This window comes from Mauremys mutica, chromosome 1, assembly GCF_020497125.1.
Source record: "Mauremys mutica isolate MM-2020 ecotype Southern chromosome 1, ASM2049712v1, whole genome shotgun sequence".
NCBI lineage: Eukaryota > Metazoa > Chordata > Testudines > Geoemydidae > Mauremys > Mauremys mutica.
This window is the reverse complement of record NC_059072.1, coordinates 371046003-371056292: the sequence shown is the minus strand read 5'-3', so window position 1 is coordinate 371056292 and position 10290 is coordinate 371046003.

Here is a 10290-nt window from a genome sequence, read left to right as displayed (position 1 = left end):
GTACTGGCTCTGTCTGTCGGGGATGGGGGTGGTACTGGCTCTGTCGAGGGGTGGTGGGATATGGGGTTGGTCTGTTGGGGGATGGGGGTGGTACTGGCTCTGTCGGGGATGGGGGTGGTACTGGCTCTGTCGAGGGGTGGTGGGATATGGGGTTGGTCTGTCTGTTGGGGGGATGGGCTGGTACTGGCTCTGTCGAGGGGTGGTGGGATATGGGGTTGATCTCTCGGGGATAGGGGTGGTACTGGCTCTGTCGAGGGGTGGTGGGATATGGGGTTGGTCTGTCTGTTGGGGGGATGGGCTGGTACTGGCTCTGTCGAGGGGTGGTGGGATATGGGGTTGGTCTGTCGGGATGGGGGTGGTACTGGCTCTGTCGAGGGGTGGTGGGATATGGGGTTGGTCTGTCTGTTGGGGGGATGGGGTGGTACTGGCTCTGTCGAGGGGTGGTGGGATTTGGGGTTGGTCTGTCTGTCACGGGGCAGTGGTGGTACGGGGTCGGTCGGTCTGTCAAGAGGTGGGGGTGGTACGGGCTCTGTCGGGGGTGGGGGTGGTATGGGGCATCTGATGGGGAGGGTCTGTCTGTTGGGTGGTAAAGGGTCTGTTGGGGACAGCACAGGGTCGGTCAGTCTGTAAGGGGAGTGGTACGGGGTCAGTCTGTCGGGGGTGGCACGGGGTCTCTCTATGGGGAGGCACGGGGTCGGTCTGGGGGAGGCAGTGGCATGGGGTCTGTGGGTGGAGGATGGCACGGGGTCTCTCGGGGGGGCACGGGGTCAGTCGGGGGGGCGGTGGTTCGGGGTCTGTGCGTGGGAGGGTGGCATGAGGTCTCTCTGTGGGGGGGGCATGGGGTCGGTCTGTGGGGGGCAGCAGGGATCTGTGCGTGGGAGGGTGGCACGGGGTCTCGAGGGTGGCATGGCCCAATATCTAAACAAATACTTTGCCTCAGTCTTTAATGAGGCTAATGAGGAGCTTAGGGATAATGGCAGGATGACAAATGGGAATGAGGATATGGAGGTAGATATTACCACATCCGAGGTAGAAGCCAAACTCGAACATCTTAATGGGACGAAATCAGGGGGCCCGGATAATCTTCATCCAAGAATATTAAAGGAACTGGCACATGAAATTGCAAGCCCATTAGCAAGAATTTTTAATGAATCAGTAAACTCAGGGGTTGTACCGTACGACTGGAGAATTGCTAACATAGTTCCTATGTTCTCAGAATGGAGAGGTGTAACTAGTGGTGTTCCCCAAGGGTCAGTCCTCGGACCAATCCTATTCAATTTATTCATAAATGACCTGGAGAAAGGGGTAAACAGTGAGGTGGCCAAGTTTGCAGATGATACTAAACTTCTCAAGATAGTTAAGACCAAAGCAGATTGTGAAGAACTTCAAAAAGATCTCACAAAACTAAGTGATTGGGCAACAAAATGGCAAATGAAATTTAATGTGGATAAATGTAAAGTAATGCACATTGGAAAAAATAACCCCAACTATACATACAACATGATGGGGGCTAACTTAGCTACAACGAGTCAGGAAAAAGATCTTGGCGTCATCGTGGATAGTTCTCTGAAGATGTCCACGCAGTGTGCAGAGGCGGTCAAAAAAGCAAATAGGATGTTAGGAATCATTAAAAAGGGGATAGAGAATAAGACTGAGAATATATTATTGCCCTTATATAAATCCATGGTACGCCCACATCTCGAATACTGTGTACAGATGTGGTCTCCTCACCTCAAAAAAGATATTCTAGCACTAGAAAAGGTTCAGAAAAGGGCAACTAAAATGATTAAGGGTTTAGAGAGGGTCCCATACGAGGAAAGATTAAAGAGGCTAGGACTCTTCAGCTTGGAAAAGAGAAGACTAAGGCGGGTATGATAGAGGTATATAAAATCATGAGTGATGTTGAGAAAGTGGATAAGGAAAAGTTATTTACTTATTCCCATAATACAAGAACTAGGGGTCACCAAATGAAATTAATAGGCAGCAGGTTTAAAACAAATAAAAGGAAGTTCTTCACGCAGCGCACAGTCAACTTGTGGAACTCCTTACCTGAGAAGGTTGTGAAGGCTAGGACTATAACAATGTTTAAAAGGGAACTGGATAAATTCATGGTGGCTAAGTCCATAAATGGCTATTAGCCAGAATGGGTAAGAATGGTGTCCCTAGCCTCTGTTCGTCAGAGGATGGAGATGGATGGCAGGAGAGAGATCACTTGATCATTGCCTGTTAGATTCACTCCCTCTGGGGCACCTGGCATTGGCCACTGTCGGTAGACAGATACTGGGCTAGATGGACCTTTGGTCTGACCCGGTACGGCCTCTCTTATGTTCTTATGTTCTTATAAGAAAGGAAAAAAAGGTGATGCGGGTAACTACAGGCATGTCAGTTTGTAGTATGCATCTGTAGTATGCAAAGTCTTGGAAAAAATTTTGAAGGAGAAAGTAGTTAGGGACATTGAGGTCAATGGTAATTGGGATAAAATACAACATGGTTTTACAAAAGGTAGATCGTGCCTAACCAATCTGATCTCCTTCTTTGAGAAGGTAACAGATTTTCTAGACAAAGGAAACGCAGTGGATCTAATTTACCTCAATTTCAGTAAGGCATTTGACATGGTTCCACATGGGGAATTATTAGCTAAATTGGAAAAGATGGGGATCAATATGAAAACTGAAAGGTGGATAAGGAACTGGTTAAAGGGGAGACTACAACGGGTCGTACTGAAAGGTGAACTGTCAGGCTGGAAGGAGGTTACTAGTGGAGTTCCTCCGGGATTGGTTTTGGGACCAATCTTATTTAATCTTTTTATTACTGGCCTGAGCACAAAATTGGGAGTGTGGATGACACAAAGCTGGGAGGTATTGCCAATACAGAGAAGGACCGGGATATCCTACAGGAAGATCTGGATGACCTTAATTCAAACTGGAACCGGTACAGAGAAGGGCTACTAGGATGATCCGAGGAATGGAAAAAAGACGGTTACTCACCGTTGTAACTGTTGTTCTTCGAGATGTGTTGCTCATATCCATTCCAGTTAGGTGTGCGCGCGCCGCGTGCACGCTCGTCGGAAGATTTTTACCCTAGCAACACTCGGTGGGTCGGCTGGGCGCCCCCTGGAGTGGCGCTGCTATAGCGCTAGATATATACCCCTGCCGACCCGTCCGCCCCTCAGTTCCTTCTTGCCGGCTACTCCGACAGTGGGGAAGGAGGGCGGGTCTGGAATGGATATGAGCAACACATCTCGAAGAATAACAGTTACAACGGTGAGTAACCGTCTTTTCTTCTTCGAGTGTTTGCTCCTATGCATTCCAGTTAGGTGATTCCCAAGCCTTACCTAGGCGGTGGGGTCGGAGTGAGACGTGGCAGAATGCAAGACTGCTGAGCCAAAGGCTGCATCGTCTCTGGATTGTTGCACCAATGCGTAGTGGGAAGCAAAGGTGTGAACGGAAGACCAGGTAGCCGCCCGACAGATGTCCTGGATGGGGACATGGGCCAGGAAGGCGGCAGAAGAGGCTTGTGCTCTTGTAGAGTGAGCGGTGAGATGGCTGGCCTGAACCTGAGCAAGCTCATAACATGTCCTGATACATGACGTTACCCAGGACGAGATTCGCTGAGAAGAGACTGGCAAGCCCTTCATGCGATCTGCTACCGCTACAAAGAGCTGGGGCGAACGCCGGAAGGGTTTGGTTCGCTCTATATAGAAAGCGAGGGCCCTACGTACGTCGAGGCTATGAAGCTGTTGTTCCCGACGTGATGCGTGCGGCTTCGGGAAGAAAACCGGGAGGAAGATGTCCTGGTTTACATGAAAGGCCGAGACCACCTTAGGAAGGAAGGCGGGGTGTGGCCGAAGCTGTACTTTGTCCTTATGGAAGATGGTATACGGCGGGTCAGCTGTTAGGGCACGAAGCTCAGAGACTCGTCTCGCTGAAGTAATAGCGACGAGGAAGACCGTTTTCCAGGACAAATAGAGAAGGGAACACGTGGCCAAGGGCTCAAAGGGGGCTCCCATAAGCTTGGCTAAGACCAAGTTCAAATCCCAGGTAGGCGTTGGGCGCCGTACCTGTGGGTACAATCGTTCTAACCCCTTAAGGAAGTGGGAAACCATCTGATTAGAGAAGATGGACCGTTCCCCTATGCTGGGCCTAAAGGCGGAAATGGCCGCCAGGTGCACCTTCAAGGAGGAGACCGCGAGGCCTTGCTCCTTGAGGGACCAGAGATAGTCCAAGATCTTGGGAATAGGCACCAGGAGAGGGTTGAGATCTTTCTGATCACACCAGTGTGCGAAACGCTTCCACTTGGCGAGATAAGTCGACCGAGGGGAAGGTTTCCTGCTTTCCAGCAGCACCTGCTGCACTGCAGCAGAACAGTCACGCTCCGCTCGGGTCAGCCACGTAGGAGCCAAGCTGTAAGGTGGAGGGACTGCAGGTCCGGGTGGCGAAGCCTGCCGAAGTCCTGTGTTATGAGATCCGGCCATAACGGGAGGGGAATGGGATCGACTGAGAGGTCGAACAGCAGGGTGTACCAGTGCTGTCTCGGCCATGCCGGAGCAGTGAGAATGAGGCGGGCCCTGTCCCTCTGGAGCTTGAGCAGCACTCGGTGTATGAGGGGGAACGGAGGGAAGGCATACAGCAGGAGATCCGTCCACGGGAGGAGAAAAGCGTCCGATAGGGAGCCCTGGGAGCGTCCCTGGTAAGAGCAGAACTGGTGGCATTTCCTGTTCTCTCTGGAGGCAAATAGATCTATTTGGGGAAAGCCCCACCTCTGGAAAACTGTGAGGATAACATCGGGACGAATCGACCACTCGTGGGAGAGGAATGACCTGCTAAGATGGTCTGCCAGCGTGGTCTGTACTCCCAGGAGAAACGATGCTACTAAATGTATGGAGTGGGCTATGCAGAAGTCCCACAGTTGCATCGCTTCTGTGCAAAGCAGGGAGGAATGTGCCCCGCCCTGCTTGTTTATGTAGAACATCGCTGTCGTGTTGTCTGTGAAGACGGACATGCAGCGACCTTGGAGGTGGGAGCGAAAAGTTTGGCACGCCAAGCGAACCGCTCTCAGTTCCCTGATGTTGATATGCAGGGTCAGCTCGCGGGGTGACCAGCGGCCCTGGGTGTGTAGGCTGCCGAGGTGCGCACCCCACCCCATGGCCGAGGCTTCTGTGGTCAGAGTGATGGAGGGGTGGGGAGGGCGGAATGGGACTCCGGCACACACCACCTCTGGGTCCAACCACCAGTTGAGAGAGTCAAGGGCTGACCTCGGGATCGTGACCACCATGTCTATAGAGTCCCTGTGCGGGTGGTAAACCGACGCTAGCCAAGTTTGAAAGGTGCGAAGGTGGAGCTTCGCATATAGGGTCACGAAAGTGCACACTGCCATGTGGCGTAGGAGGCTGAGGCATGTGCGCACCGTGGTTGTCGGGAAGGACTGCAGGCTTCGGATGATGGAAACCATGGACTGGTACCGAGGCAGAGGGAGGCAGGCTCTGGCCAGATTGGAGTCCAGGACTGCGCCTATGAACTCTATCCTCTGCATTGGAGTCAAGATAGACTTCTCAGAGTTGATCATAAGGCCTACCTTGTGAAAAAGACCTATGACCATGGACATTTGCTGCGTTATGATCTGCTGGGACGTTCCACGGACCAGCCAGTCGTCGAGATACGGGTAGACATGTATCCGACGATGGCGGAGGGCCGCGGCGACCACCGCCATGCACTTGGTGAAGACCCTCGGTGCCGTGGAGAGGCCGAAGGGGAGCACCGTGAACTGGTAGTGCTGGTGGTTGACGACAAAACGAAGGTAGCGTTGATGAGGAGGGTAAATGGCGATATGGAAGTATGCGTCCTTCATATCGAGGGCGGCAAACCAGTCTCCTGGATCCAGGGAGGGGATAATGGTCCCCAGGGTCACCATGCGGAACTTGAGCTTCACCAGAAATCTGTTGAGTTCTCGGAGGTCTAGGAATGACCTGCTGAGATGGTCTGCAGGAGGTCTAGGATTGGACGCAGACCTCCCTTCGCCTTGGGGATCAGGAAGTAGCGGGAGTAAAAACCCCTGCCCCTCATGCCTTCTGGCACTTCCTCTATGGCACCCAAACTCAACAGAGTCTCGACCTCTTGCAAGAGGACTTGCTCGTGAGAGGGGTCTCTGAAGAGGGATGGGTAGGGTGGGTGGGAGGGAGGGGGCGAAACAAACTGGAGGCAGTAACCAGATTGCACCGTGCGAAGTACCCAGCTGTCTGATGTTATCTGGGACCAAGCCGGTAGGAATTGTGAGAGACAGTTGTAAAATAACGGGGAAGGATCCGGTAACGAAACTGGTGGGCCGTCCTCGGGCGTCCCATCAAATGTTCTGCTTAGGCCCTGAAGCAGGTTTCGAGGGCGGTTGGGACTGGTTTCCCTGATTGCCCGACTGTCTGCGCCGGTTCACTCTGCCCCTGTGCCTATTGTCCGGTCGCGGCCTGGGCTGGTTGTAAGGGCGGTATGGTTGGGGCCGGAAGGACCTCCTCTGGGTCACCGGGGTGTGCAAACCCAACGGATCGTGACGCGACCATCCTTAAGGGTTTGCAGCCTTGGGTCAGTCTTCTCCGAGAAGAGACCTTGGCCGTCAAAAGGCAAGTCCTGAATTGTCTGCTGTACTTCCGGCGGGAGCGTCGAGGCCTGAAGCCACGAAATGCGCCTCATGGTTACCCCAGAGGCCAAGGTCCTGGCTCCCGAATCTGCCGAGTCCAGAGAGGCTTGGAGGGCCGACCGGGACGCTTTCTTACCCTCCTCCAAAAGGGCCGTGAACTCAGGACGGGATTCCTGTGGCACAAGCTCGGTGAATTTAGACAGAGACACCAAGGTGTTAAAGGTGTATCTGCTCAGGAGAGCCAGTTGATTGGCAACCCGTAACTGAAGGCCACCGGCTGAGTAGACCTTGCGGCCTAAAAGGTCCATGCGCCGCACCTCTTTGGACTTAGGCGCCGGCGCTTGTTGGCCATGGCGTTCACGGTCGTTGACTGATTGGACCACCAATGAGCATGGAGCAGAGTGAGTGTAGAGGTACTCATAGCCCTTGGACGGAACCATGTACTTCCTTTCCACTCCCCGGGCGGTCGGAGGGATGGAAGCCGGTGACTGCCATATGGTATCTGCAGTCCGCTGAATAGTGCGGATAAACGGCAGGGCTACCCGAAGAGGCGCATCCGCCGATATTATATTCACGACTGGGTCGTCGTCTTCCGCCACCTCCTCAATCGGCAGGTTTATGTTCTGGGCCACCCGCCGCAACAAGTCCTGATGGGCCGAAGGTCAATCGGAGGAGGGCCCGAGGCGGATGTCCCTGCCACCGCTTCATCCGGGGAGGAAGAGGATGACAGGCCGGGGACCAAAGTGTCCTGCGGAGGCTCAGAGAGCTGCTGTGGAGCTTCATCAACAGGAGGAGGCTCAGCATCCGCGGACGTCAGTAGCACCTCTTCCTCCGCAGTGGGAGGAGGCCTGCTGACCGTGGTCTCAGGCGCCTGGTGGTCGGAGGGCCTGGAGCGCTGAGTGGCAAAGGGGGCTCCTTGTGCCTCGTGGTATGCCCACGGGGTCCAGAAGGCCCATTGAGGAGGACCTTGGTCCTGACCTTGAGGCTCGGTGCGCTGGTCAGCTGCACTGTCGGCCTGGGAGGAGACGGATGGCTGTCTCGAAGGCCAAGGCAGTGCCGAGAGACTGGCGACTGAGCCGCCGACGCTGCCGTTCTGTCCCTGAACGGTGCCGGGGAGCGGTGCCGCTCTTCACGGTGCCGGGAGTGAGACTTGGACCATCTACCGTGCCGGTGCCGGGAGGTCGATCGGGATCTCGAGTCCCGACGGTGAGAGCGGCTGTAGGATGAGAGGTACTGAGAACCGGATCGGTGCCGATATCGCCTGTCCGGAGACCGGGACTGGGATTGTCTCCGCGAGTACGAACGGTACCGCGAAGGAGAGCGGTACCGGGACTGCGAGCAGTGTCGAGATCGGGAGCGGCGTGAACGGGAACATCTCCGGGACCGAGACCTGGAGTAACGTCTGTCCTGCCGGCCAGGGGAAGGAGGCCTCATTATGGCCGGCTTGCCTGCTGATTTAATAACCCGCACCGGCGGCGCCGGGGGTTGAGGTTGCGTTGGCTCCGTCAACGCTATAAGCTCTCTCGCCGTCGAAAAAGTCTCAGGCGTCGACGGGAGAGCGAGCTCGACCGCGGTGTGCACCGGGGAGCAAGGTGGTACCGGACTCGACGGCCCTTGCGGTGCCGGAGTCAACGGTACAGCTCTAGGAAGTTGCGCTGTCGGTGCCGGAGTCGTAGGTGCCGGTGCCGGAGGTCGGGTGACAGGCCCAGGTGCAGAGACCTTCTTGGTCGAGGTCGGTGCCGCCTTGCGTTTTCCCGATGGAGAAAGGGAACGGTGCCGGGGAGCCGGTGCCAGCTGTTGTTTCCGCTGGACCTCGGTACCGGAACGAACTGGAACCGTAGGCGCACTCCGCACCAAAGCTGACTGTGGGGCGGCCGGTGCCGGTGCCGCAGGGCTAAGTGCCGACTCCATTAGGAGCTGCTTCAAGCGAAAGTCCCGCTCCTCGGCTTGAAAGACTTGCAAATGCGGCACTTATCTGGAAGGTGAGACTCTCCTAAGCACCGCAGGCAAGAATCGTGAGGGTCTCCAACCGGCATCGGCTTCTGGCAGGCCGAGCACGGCTTAAATCCTGGTGCCTTGGGCATGGGCCCACACCGGGTTGGGGGAAAAAGAAGGGGCTAGCCCCCCAATTTCCCCGAGTAACTATATACTAACTACAACTAAACTATTAACTAAATCTAACTATAGTAATCGAACTATATACAACAACTATGTAGAGAAAAACAAGTGAGAAGCTAGGGCTGTGGAGGTCAGCAGTGCCGCACTCCACTGTTCCAACGACCGTCACGGGTGGTAAGAAGGAACTGAGGAGCGGACGGGCCGGCTGGGGTATATATCCGGTGCCATAGCGGCGCCACTCCAGGGGGTGCCCAGCCGACCCACCAAGTGTTGCTAGGGTAAAAATCTTCCGACGAACGTGCACGCGGCGCGCACACACCTAACTGGAATGCATATGAGCAATCACTCGAAGAAGAACCTGTCTTATGAAAGGAGACTCAAAGAGCTTGGTTTGTTTAGCCTAACAAAAAGAAGGCTGAGGGGAGATATGATTGCTTTCTATAAATATATCAGAGGGATAAGTACCAGGGAGGGAGAGGAATTATTTAAGCTCAGTCCCAAATGTGGTCACAGGAACAAATGGGTATAAACTGGACACTAGGAAGTTTAGACTTGAAATTAGATGAAGGTTTCTAACCATTAGAGGAGTGAAGTTCTGGAACAGCCTTCCAAGGGGAGTAGTGGGGGCAAAAGACACATCTGGCTTCAAGACTAAGCTTGATAAGTTTATGGAGGGGATGGTATGATGGGATAGCCTAATTTGGGCAATTAATTGATCTTTGACTATTACCGGTAAATATGCCCAGGGGTTTGTTACAGCAGTGGGTGGGTGAGATTCTGTGGCCTGCGTTGTGCAGGAGGTCAGACTAGACGATCATAATGGTCCCTTCTGACCTTAAAAGTCGATGAGTCTGAGTCTCTCTGTGGGGGGGAGGGTGGCACGGGGTCTCGGGATGGGGGTTGGCATGGGGACTGTCGGCTCTGTTCCCACTAAGCTGATTGAAGTGCCTGGCAGCGGATTCGGGGCGGGGGCTCTTGTCCTGCCAGCAGCCTGTGTTCAGCTGCCTGTCCCCCGCTGCTTTGCAGCCTCTGCCTTGGAGCCCCTGCTGGTTGTGCGGGGTGGGGGGGTGTTGATGTCAGGATGTCCCCCTGTGCCCCAGCAGGGGAGAGGGGACCCCCAAGGGTCTGAGGTCTGAAAGCTGGTGAGCGAGTGCGTTTACCTTAGAGACAGCACCTGGTCTCTCCGAGACTTACCCAGCACACACAATCTCTCTCTCTGTCTCTCTCACACAGTCTGTGTGTGTCTACACATGCAGAGTCTGTGTCTCTACACACACACACACACAGTCTGTGTCTCTACACACAGTCTTTCACACTCCTCTCCCAACACAAACTTGTGTTATTTTTGTTTGTTGTTACTTCTTGGTAGTTCCTGTAATTTTATTCTTTCAAAGTGTTATTTTGGTGTTTTGGCTGGTCTCTGCATTTCATAATTTTTATTTCTCTCTTACACTTAAATTTAATGTTTTGAGTAGTGAGTTTCAAAATGCCCAACCTGTCCTGGCTGGAGTAGTTATCCCTATGGTAACTTTTTAAAAAATATAT